Source organism: Staurois parvus, unplaced genomic scaffold (assembly GCF_062004578.1).
Source record: "Staurois parvus isolate SC_StPar_1 unplaced genomic scaffold, SC_StPar_1.0 ptg000147l, whole genome shotgun sequence".
Classification (NCBI taxonomy): Eukaryota; Metazoa; Chordata; class Amphibia; order Anura; family Ranidae; genus Staurois; species Staurois parvus.
The window spans coordinates 12,551,446-12,563,543 of NW_028317943.1; positions in this window are offsets into that span (position 1 = coordinate 12,551,446).

Consider the following 12,098-nt stretch of genomic DNA (forward strand, 5'->3'; position numbering starts at 1 on the left):
GACTGATTAGATTAACCTAGCTATGAGGGGAATGACTGGAAAGCTTAAATATTGCAATAGGGATTTGTCATAGAATATTTGGTACAGTAATATTCCTGTTGTCTGTATAATACTTATAACCAATTGTGTATTTTTATTTGCATTGTCTATGCTAAAATTTCAAGTAAGCATCCAGAGAGGAACAAACTGCCTAAACATTGTCAGCATCTTTTCCAGATAGATAAAATTGTTTCTTGGCACTCATATTTATTCAGATGCTGAGATTATTATATCAGAATGGAAAACAAATGTACAGTGAAGTAAACCAAGAGTCCAAATGAAAAGAGACAAATAACCTCTTGAATCACTAACCTATCTGACCTTAGGTCATGGCAGGCAGTGCAGGACAATGGATCAGTGGGGAACCAATAAAGAAATACATATAAGAAGCCAGAAAGATTACCTGCAGTCAACAAATTTAAATGCTCAACTAGATGGGTCAGTCTTCACGTACATGTGCATTTGCATCCATCGCTGAATCAATTTAGGTGGGCATAGCCTTGTCAGTGCATAATCTGTTGAACCTACATGAGATAAAGGGATTGGGTCTGTAGGTTAAACTCCCTACCATATTCAGTAATTGGCATCATATGTTAGAATTGAAGAAGCTTAAAATGTAATATTAATGTTTTGAAACAGAATATACTCCCCATGATTCTTTATCTTTTTCAAATAAACTTTCCAGCTTACTTTTTCAAAACTTTACAATCCATTTTTAACAAATGCTATTCCTTGCAGGCCAAAAACCTTAGGAAGATTGGCACTCCCTTATATTGAACTTTACTATTTAGCCTCTCACCTTTCAAGAGCCATAGATTAGTGTAGACATTCTAATATCAAACAATGGGTATCCAAGGAACAATTTTTTTCTTCCATTCCCCTCTCTGCTCCCCTATGGAGCCCAATACTTCCACAATCAATTCTGAGTACTCACCCCACCATTGCAACCACATGGAAACACTGTAAAACATTTTTTAGTAAATATGGGATCTCCCCTCTCCACTTCACCTGATTGTACTGCTATCTGAGGCTCTGTTAGAGAGATATACACTCACTTTCTGTTCTGAGGACATTTTACCAAGCAGGAAGTGAAGAAAAATCTGCATCAGTGAGACAGACAACAATAAAAAATGATAGAGGTTCTTGCAATCCACTTAAACCTAAAAGAATGCTTACTTCTGTCCTGGGGACAACCTTTTTTTTTTACCAGACAGGAAGTGAAGGGATCTCCCTCAAATGTCAGTAAAACTTGACAGGAGTTCTAATTCTTAAGCAATCTATTAAAAAAAAGTCTACAGATACACTTCAATGACAAAGATGTAGACTGAGAAAGTGAAAGACAAGTTGAAAAAAAAATGTTTGCTTTTTTCTGTTGAGACAATGTTTGTAAAACTACTGCTACTGGAACAATCCACTGTAGACCCTAATTTTGCCATATTTCAGCAGGGGTTCAAAATTAGGAATCTCCTTAAGGAAAAACAGATCTAATTACTGTTTTACTAAATAAAGACTACTTCTGACATTGATATAAATGTTAAACAGATACATTTCATTACACTGGAAAATTAATAATATTATTTGCCAACAGCCAAAAGCCAACCAAAATAGATTCATATTTTTGGAAATAGGGAAAATTATTCACATAAACTATTTTGTGAGTACTTCAATATAATGTCATTTGCATAGTGGGAAGAAAGTGGTGTTTGATGTGAGTGGATTACATAATCTCTAGAAGTGGTGGCATTTCAAACAAACTAACACAAATGGGTCATTGTCAGTGAATGAAGATTTACATATGACTGCTGCCAAGTTCAATCTAGTCACGAAACTGGTCATGGCTTTTCAGGGGGTACATGGCTCTTTCTTGACATATACTGATAAAACACGTAAAACTTGTTTTGAGACTTTCAAATTAGGGGTTGGTTATGCTCACTGGATTTATAAGAGTTAGGTTTTTTAATTTTATATTCTAGGTGCTATTTAAACGAGACATCTGCCAAAAAATGGTTACTACACTCTGGATTGAATGGACCAGGGTTCACACCTAGGTAAGGTCTTTAGAATTTCCAATAGATCTTCTTTAACCTGGCTGCAGTAAGGATAGCTTAGATTAGACTTGGACCTGCTAAGTCAAAACTTGCTATCTTACAGGAAACATCTAAACATGTGACAGGCATCTTATGCCATCTTTTGTATATCTTCAGCTGCAGGAAACAAGTAATTAAAAAAAATATTTTTTTTTTCTATTTACATTTTTTTCCTATCAAACTCAATGATTAACCCATAATAACAACCCTATTCTCCACCTTCTTTCCTTAGATACTGTAGTTTTTCTAACTGTTCATAGCCATATGATTTAAGTAACTTTACCATGTGTAATAGAAACATTATTTTAGTGTTTTGATAAATTAGACATATGACAGTAGATGCTTTAATTTTGAAATTTTATCTGCAATAATATTAATGGAAAAACTATTTCTTATCTATCTGGAAAAATGTGTATTTATTGTTTTTTGCTTGCTTTAAAACATTATGGAAGCTAATACCACCAAAATAAATGCCCTCTCTCCCCCATAGAAAAACTAAAAATATCATGTTGAAGAAGAAATTACAACATTATTGCCATATCAATAGGGATATAGCAAATATGTGAAAATTACTCCAGGGCATAAGATGTAAACTTTAACCACGTACAGACCTTAAAGTGTTACAAAACCCACAAAAGGGGTTAATCCTTTCCATTGTGTAAAAAAACGCTGTTTGATTCTGACTTCTCTAATCCTCCCCTTCTTCCAGTGTCCCCCCTCTTTTCACCTGATAAGACATATTGTTTGGACACACTCTGCACATGCTCAGTTTTGTGTATATTGCTAGAGAAGTTTTTTTTTTCTTAGGAGAGTGCATGTTATCAGCACAGGGTAACTCAGCACTGTCCAGACAGAGGTCAGGGGTTCTGCATCCTCCTAGAGCAGAAATAAAACTCCTCCTACAAACTTCACCAGTGCTCTGCTGAACACTGATAGAAATCACAAGACTACTACAGTATATACTGCTGAGAAAAGGTATTTTGCAGTTTATATTTACTAAAATAATTTAATTTCCATGTTCTGTGTACTGTAGGAGACCAGACACAGTGAATGCAGGGTCATGGGCTTAGTAACACTTTAAGTGTAAGAGATAAGCCCTAACAAAGTCAACAAAAATCCTAGGGCATAGCTCCTCATTCAGTGCTGCTTCTCCCCTATTGCCAGATAATCTTGGCTGTCATAACTGGGATTTGCATGGTATCACTGCAGTTGCTAATGTGTAAATTGAAGCTTTTGATTAGTGTTTGGAGGCTTTAGTGAGCAATTTCATATAATTTACTGTTTCGTTCATCTTAAGATCAAAGGGGTGGTCTTTGATTTGCATATGATGTAAGTTAATGTCAGTTAAAGAAACCCTACCAGTAAAAAATTAAATTATAATGATTTTCTTCACCTATTTAATCCTTTATTTTTACCTTAGTTAACCCTAATCGGATCCAAATAACTCCTTCCTCCCTTTCTCCCTTCAGCTATTTTTTCTGCTAATTCTTTAATTACAATTTTTTTACATTAATATGCATACTTTCTTTTCAATGTTAATATTATTATTATTCAGGATTTTTATAATACCAACAGTTCGAGCAGCACCTTACAACGGTACAGACAGTAGAGTTACAATACAGTTCAGTACAGGATGAATCAGAGGGCCCTACTTGTTAGCGCTTATGATCTATTTGGTTTGTTTTTTTGCACCAGAAAACCAGAAATGTAATTTTAGTTCTACTATGATCAAATAATGAAATAAAATGTGCATTTTTTTATCTAATTATAAAGCAATGAATTTGACATTACCAAACATTTACTGGTTGCAAATTAACCGCTTCAAGTCCGGACACTTTTACCCCCTTCCTGTCCAGGCCAATTTTCAGCTTTCAGTGCTATCACACTTTGAATGACAATTGCACGGTCATGCAACACTGTACCCATATGAATTTTTTAGGATTTTTTTTTGAGACAGATAAATCTTTATTTTGGTGGCATTTATTCACCACTGGAATTTTTATTTTTTTTGCTATGTAAATGAAAAAGTCCAAAAATTTTGAAAAATTTTGTTTTTCTTATAAAATTTTGCAAATAAATAGTATTTCATCATAAATCTTGGCCAAAATGTATTCTGTTATCTTTTTAGTAAAAACAAAATAACCCAAATTAGTTTATAACCAAAAATTATAATTTTTTAAACTTTTTTTTACATTTTTTAAACATTTTTTATATTATTATTTATGTTTTTGTTTTTTTTTAACATACTGTCACCCTAGCAGTACAGTGTCAGCATGGTGACACTGTACTACTTGTGGGGGGTGATGAAGATTTTTTTTTACACTGATTGCTTTTACACCCATAACGGCTGTAAAAGCAATCATTTCTCCTTCTCTCTGGCTGCATTCTTGCAGCCATTGAGAACTACTGTGTGAGCTGTGATTGCTCACAGCTTGTCACATGGTACAAGGCTGTTGTGAATAGCCTTGTACCATGTGACCTCTGTGATCATTCACAGATTTCACATGTAGTAGGCAATGATGTCAGAAGTGACATCCTGCTTACTACTCTGCATGTGATCACTGATTGGCCAATCAGTGATCACATGATTGGGGCCCCGCACAGAGGTCCCGTCTAACGATCATTATTCCACTGTGTATGGAGGACACAGCGGGCACCGGACCACGGTGCTGTGCGCTCCCAGGGAGCACGCACAAGCAGGGGGCATGGAGCCTGTTTATAAATGGCCACCCGACCCTGCACTGCCACAGTCCGGCCGTTTATATACATGGGCCGGACGGGAGGTGGTTAATCACTGTCACTGTTTTGGATAGCGTTGAGAGGTATTAGACTACCTGTTAGTTTTTATTGCTCTCTGTGCCCCTGTTAGGGAGATAGACTTTCTCCATTGGTCCTTTTTTCAATTATCATCGACAGTGAAAGTAAAAGAAAACCCCCAATTTTGGGTTGACATCAGAATACTAATAAATAAAAGGGAAAATAATAAAAGGGGAAATCTTCCAAAGGGAACGCTGATGGCCCTAGTGAAATACCCAAATTCCTTCACTTGGAAGGGATTCCTCTCATTCCCTGTTTTGGCTATTTGAAAAATCTCCCCAATAGGACACAGATGGCAAAAAAAAAAACTGATGGGGGTTATAACTCTTTTGTACTCTACCAAAAGAAAGGCTTTGGTTGTCTTTAGTTACACTTCAAAACCCATGCACCAGGAAGATTCACTTGCAGTGAATGTTTGGTAAATGTCAGATTCACATCTTTGTTGTTATATCCCTTGTTGTTTTAAAAATAATTCTAGTCAAACCGTTATTTTGTTAACCTTTTCTTGGTTTGCAATATATTTTGGTCTATCGATAGAAAGCAAATTAAAGTGGTAGTAAATTCTCTTCCTTGATTTTTACCTATAGGTAAGCTTACAATAAAGCTTACCTGTAGGTAAAATTAATATTTCCTAAACGTCCACCTTTTAGGAGATATTCCAGCTAGCAGAAGCTGTTAACGTCACTGGTGCATGCACTCTGAAGGAATGGTATACCCGTGCCCTTCCTTCAGAGTTCTGTGCCGTACCTGATGCTCCCTGCACGCATGCATGGGAATGACGTCATCGTGGCTCACCCAGTCAGATGGCCAGAGCCCGCAAACCAAGAAGGAAGGCCGGGAGAAGATGGAAGCCCTGTGAACAATGACAGCGTGCCACTGGGGGGCTTTATTTTTAGGTAAGTATTTCAAAATGTGCTAGTATTCAATGCATACTAGCACATTATGATATTACCTTGCGGGGGAAATCTGTTTTTAAATTTTCTTTTGAAGGTTTACTACTTCTTTAAGCCTTATTTTTCCCAAAATATATGAGGAATTTTCAAGTCAAACAGGGACTTTTAATTTTACAGGCATAAAAAGGGATGCTAGCATGGCGGTCCTACATGCAGTAGCAAGTGGCAAGTGTGTGCCATTACTGATAGGTGGTGCACATGTCGCAGGTCAGTCCAGAAATATTTAATCAAGATGGCAGACAACAGTGTTACTACATGCATGGAACATTGTGTGGTGATGAAGTTTCTTGTGAATGAAGGCGTAAAACCCACGGATACAGTTTGCTAAGGTGCTTATCATTTTCATTATGGAATAGAACCAGTTGCAGCTTGATCAAAATAAAGATGAATTAATTGTCAGTCAAGAAGTTACAGCCTATATGTGTCTATATGTGAAATCCTGCTAAGAATAACAACTACAAACTAGAATGAGCAATAGGTAGTGTCCGTCTGCAAACATGAATTGAAATTGCCTGTTTCTGCTTTTTGTTTTGTGTATTATATTATATTTAGTATTTCTTTTCCTTATTCATTTTTTCCCAAACTCAAAACAATTCAGCACTTGGTAGACAGAACTTTTAGTAAAGTCTGTTTTTACTTATAGTGTACAAAACAAGATGACTGACATTAACAGGACATAGATTGACTATGGCTTACTGCTTGGATGATCTCTGATTGGCCACAGGGAATTCAAGAATACAGCTTATATGTAAGAGTGAAAATGCTTCTTGGTTGTAATTTTCAGTTTTCAATATGTCATATTTTTTTTGTTCATTTCCACTTTTCACCAAATATCAGGAATAGGGACACAAATGAGTAGCACTGACAAATGACTGGTATGTTACAGATTTTGACGAAACAAAAGTGGTTTCCTGTGGCATAGTGTTTAGCTATAAAAGTTGATCCACATGTCTTGGCGAACAAAATAAGGGGAAAGTGAAATAATCCCATGAGCTAGCACTTTCTTACCATTAAAACACTTTTACATTATAAAGCCACCAAAGCACAGGCCGTTGTAGACCTAGTGAATTGACAACTTAACATATATTGGCAAGCAAACAACTCTGCCACTCTGCATGGAGGCCATCATTGCTGACTTTTCTTTTGAACAGCTTGTGGCTGTCATACGGATTATCTTGCTTTAATACTTTTATGATGTGAATATACAGTATGGTCTGATCAGTAACAGAAAAAACAGCCAGAGTACTTGCATTTATGGCAGGAGTCCAGGAATAGCAGCTCCTTTATTTATTTCATTATACAGTAGGTCTGTTTTAAAAACCAGGATAGCAAAGGTGGATGCATGAGGTCTGGGATTTACTGGTGTATTGTGCAAAGTCTTTTTTCGGCACAATGCATGCATGATATGAAAGAACCATTTAGGTATTGAGCAACTTTATTTGAAAGATTTGTACAAACAATATAGGATGCAGGTCTGATATGAAGTGTAAGGTGAATCCCATGCAAAAAAAACCCCCAGCATGTCCCCCTGCAAAGTATATACCCAGATCCTTACCAAGAATATGGCCCCATTCCTCTTGCTGGGCATGGTAAGGAAAAGGGACTCATTCCTACAACCTTGCCCGGTGGATGCACAGGTCTGCAGGGGGGAGACTTATTAGAATGTGAAAACCCCCTTTAAAATAGTGGGTTTCAGATATATGGACCCTCTTTGTTAATAAGTAAGGGGTACATAGCGCCCCTAGTTACTCAGTCACAAAAAAGTAAATTAGTAAATAACCACACAAACACAATAGATACATTCCTTTACTAAAAAAGCAACAATTATAATAATAATAATAATGCCCCACAATGTCTTAAAAAATAATTTCACATTATGCCCAAAATCATTTCCCTTGATGTCCAAAAATAATGTCTCTCAATGTCCAAAAATAATGTCCCACAATGTCCAAAAATTACAGTGAAGGAAATAAGTATTTTATCCCCTGCAGATTTTGAATGTTTGCCCACTCACAAAGAGATGATCAGTCTAAAAATCGAATGGTAGGTATATTGTAACACTGAGAGACAGAATAGCAACAAAAAATTCAAAAGAAATGCATGTCTAACAAATTATGCACTGATTTGCATGTTTATAAGGGAAATAAGTATTTGATCCCCTATCATTCAGCAGGATTTCTGGCTACCAGGTATCTTTCATAAAGGTAAAAAGCTGAGATTAGAAGCAGTCTCTTAAATGGAGTTCTGCTAATCTCATTTTGTTACCTGTATAAAAGACACCTCTCCACAGGAGCAATCAAGCAATCAGATTCCAAACTGTCCACCATGGCAAAACCAAGAGCTGTCCAAGGATGTCAGGGAAAAGATTGTAGACCTACACAAGGCTGGACTGGGCTACCAAACTATCACCAAGCAGCTTGGTGAGAAGGTGACAACAGTTTGTACAATTCGCAAATGGAAGAAACACAAAACAACTGCCAGTCTCCCTAGGTCTGGTGCACCATGCAAGATCTCACCTCGTGGAGTGTCAATGATCATGAGAACAGTGAGGAATCATCCCAAAACTACATGTGAGGATCTTGTCAATGATCTCAAGGCAGCTGGGACCACAGTCACCAAGAAAACAATTGGTAACACACTTTCAACCAGTCCTCCTCTGCATCATTCAGATGTTCAGTGGCAAACTTCAGATGGGCCTGGACATGTGCTTTCTTGAGCAGGGGGACCTTGCGGGCACTGCAGGATTTCAATCCTTGTCGGCGTAGTGTGTTACCAATTGTTTTCTTGGTGACTGTGGTCCCAGCTGCCTGGAGATCAGTGACAAGATCCTCACATGTAGTTCTGGGATGATTCCTCACTGTTCTCATGATCATTGACACTCCGCGTGGTGAGATCTTGCATGGTGCACCAGACCTAGGGAAACTGACAGTTGTTTTGTGTTTCTTCCATTTGCGAATGATTGCACCAGCTGTTGGCACTTTCTCACCAAGCTGCTTGGTGATAGTTTGGTAGCCCACCCCAGCCTTGTGTAGGTCTACAACCTTGTCCCTGACATCCTTGGACAGCTCTTTGGTCTTTGCTATAGTGGAGAGTTTGGAATTTGATTGTTTGATTGCTCCTGTGGATAGGTGTCTTTTATACAGGTAACAAAACAAGATTAGCAGCACTCCATTTAAGAGACTGCTTCTAATCTCAGCTTGTCACCTGTATGAAAGATACCTGGTAGCCAGAAATCCTGCTGAATGATAGGGGATCAAATACTTATTTCCCTCAAAAAAAGGTAAATCAGTGCATAATTTGTTAGACATGCATTTCTTTTGAATTTTTTGTTGCTATTCTGTCTCTCAGTGTTACAATACACCTACCATTCGATTTTTAGACTGATCATTTCTTTGTGAGTGGGCAAACATTAAAAATCAGCAGGGGATCAATACTTATTTCCTTCACTGTATGTCCCGTGATGTCCAAGAAATAATATCCTGCAATGTACAAATATAATGTCCCATGAAGTAGGTGTCTGCTGATTCTATTCCATGAATAATTGCAAAACCTTATTGCTCTAATTTACAGCAGGATAGTGTTTGCTAGTATGCTGGAAGCTACTTGAGCTTATTTTATCTCAAAGTGAATCAGGCTAGGTCTGGCAGTCCAGGTAAGTAGTTGAGGGTTTCCAGGGCCAACTCCACAGACAAATGGCAGATAAAGACTCCCAGCTTGACATGCAGACAAACAGCTGTAGGAACTGGACCACCCAACTTCAGGCTCAGCACTCTGGACAAATTTAACACAATGATCTATGCAATAACTTATTAGGAAGCTTCATTCTTTTTTTGTGCTCCACTCTGCTATGCTCCACCACACTTTAACTTTCCATGCCTGGAAGGTTTGCAAACAAAGTTATCCTGCACAAAGCATTCAGGGGTTCCCTCAAAATTAGGTGTCTAGGAGAGCCTCAGGGGTTTATTTTTAGATCTGTCCACTAAGACAAATGTGATACATCCAGGGGCGGACTGACCATTTGGAAACTCGGGCAGTGCCCGAGGGCCTGGGGTCAGTAGGGGGCCCCATGAGATACCCCTGGTACCTTTTTCATAGGCTTTTTTGAGTTTGGGCAAGAACACAGGGGCCCCATGATCCCCTATTGCCTGGGGGCCCCATGAGTTGTCAGTCCGCCCCTGGAAGCATCACTGACATTCTTAAATCCAGAAAGTTGAAAAATGCTCCAGTTCTTATGTTGGGACTGTGACTCAAAGGTCTGTGGGTGCCCTGTGTTTGTGAGCAGTTTCTCAGAATGCACTGTATGATGTATTTCCAGACTATCTAAGCTAAGTAATGGGTGATTTTTGTTTCTCACTGGACAAACCTCTTGGAAGCTGTATCACTGTGTGACTGGATTTTTCACATACTCCATTGCCCTGTGTGTGGTACCGGGCACTGTGTGATTTCTGATACCTAGAGAGTGGCACTATTCTTGGAAGAGCTTGCTTTTAAAATGGGGTTTCTGGTCTGATTGTATCATCTGCAGACAGCCATAAAGAAGCTAGAAGTGCCTTCACACCTTCTGGACAGTGGTCTTGGTTGTCTGATCATGGGTTGGTACTGCTACCATGAACTTAGCAAGGTGGACTACCATAACTAGAACATGATAATATCCATCTTCTGACACTTGAAGTGTAAGATGTTGATGGTTAGTTCTTCCAGTGGGGTAGATGTGTATCAAGTTGTCAAGCCGTAGGAGGAATCTGTGCCTTGGCCTTCTTCGAAACTGAACAGACCACACAGCTTCAGCAGACCTGTTCAAACCATTATAACAAACCCACATACATAGCTTTTCTTTCAAACCAGGTGAATATTTTGTGAATATCAAGATTATATTGTTAGTAACACAACACAGAAAGTATTCTTTTGGTGAACAGAAGCCAGTGTTCCAAAAAGACTTGAAACATTTAATATGGATATATTACTAGGACCAGTTGGCTTATTCCTGAGAGTCCTCAAAGATTTTCTCAATGTTATAGCTAGACCGTGATTCTTTAAGGACAGCTTAATGACTGGAAATACCAGCTGTTTAGCTAAATGCTAATGTGGTATCAATATTAAAAAAGAGACAAGATATATACAATACTTTGAAACTATAGATCAGTCAGCCTAACATCAATAGTGTATAATCTATTTAAGGGATGATAAGGGGCCATATTCAAATATTTGCTGATGAAAATAGTATCATTAATAGTAACCAGCATAAATTTATGAAAGATCATTCTTGCCAGGCCAACCTATTAACATTATGTGAGAAGGTGAGCTGTAATCTGGATAGAGGAATACCTGTAGATATAGCATACCTGGATTTCATCAAAGCATTTAATATAGTACCCCATAAAAGCTTAATTTACGGGGGGCATGGCCACCATCCGGCAAGATGGACATCTGAGCTCTGAGCTCCTCACACCCACCAGGAATATTGATGCTGACAGAGCTGCCAGCACTCCACCAGCACTGCCAATGGACTCCACAGGTCCCTGACAACCCCGCACCATGCCCTGGCGTAAATGGGAACAACCTCAGAAACTTGCAGGTTTCTTCCCGCCGATGAACAGGCGGCTACAACAAAATGGCGGCAGTCTCCACACCTCATGGCCCTCCGCTGAACCTCTAGTGACAGCTCTCCACAGATCCACAGACATAGAAACAGCACAAAGCCCTGTGAAAACAAAACCTCCAAAGCCTTCTGAAGAACAGGACAATGACATGCTTACTGAGGTACAGTCTGAATCTAATATTACTCTTAATACACCCCAATATTATCCAATATCACTGTTTCCTACCAGTGGACAACCAGTATCTGACACTATGATGAAAGATATGCTCCTGTTACTCAGAGCATCACTCCAAACGGATCTGATAGCGTGTATGAACAAGTCCAAGCTTAAATTGCAAGAGCTGGGAGAGTGGGTAGACCACATAGAACACTCTATGTGCGACTGTACTGACAACTACAATACCCTGATAGACACCCACACTGCACAGGCTGAAGACATGTGAAAGGTCTCAATCACCTGGCCAAGTGCCGCTCCATGTGGAAAGATGCATCCACCCACTCTGCAGATGTAATCAGCATACAGGAAACCCATTGCCACTCCTAAATGTACATATCCAGCCTATCCTCATATTTTTAGTGAATGCTTTCAGAAAAAAGAAGAGT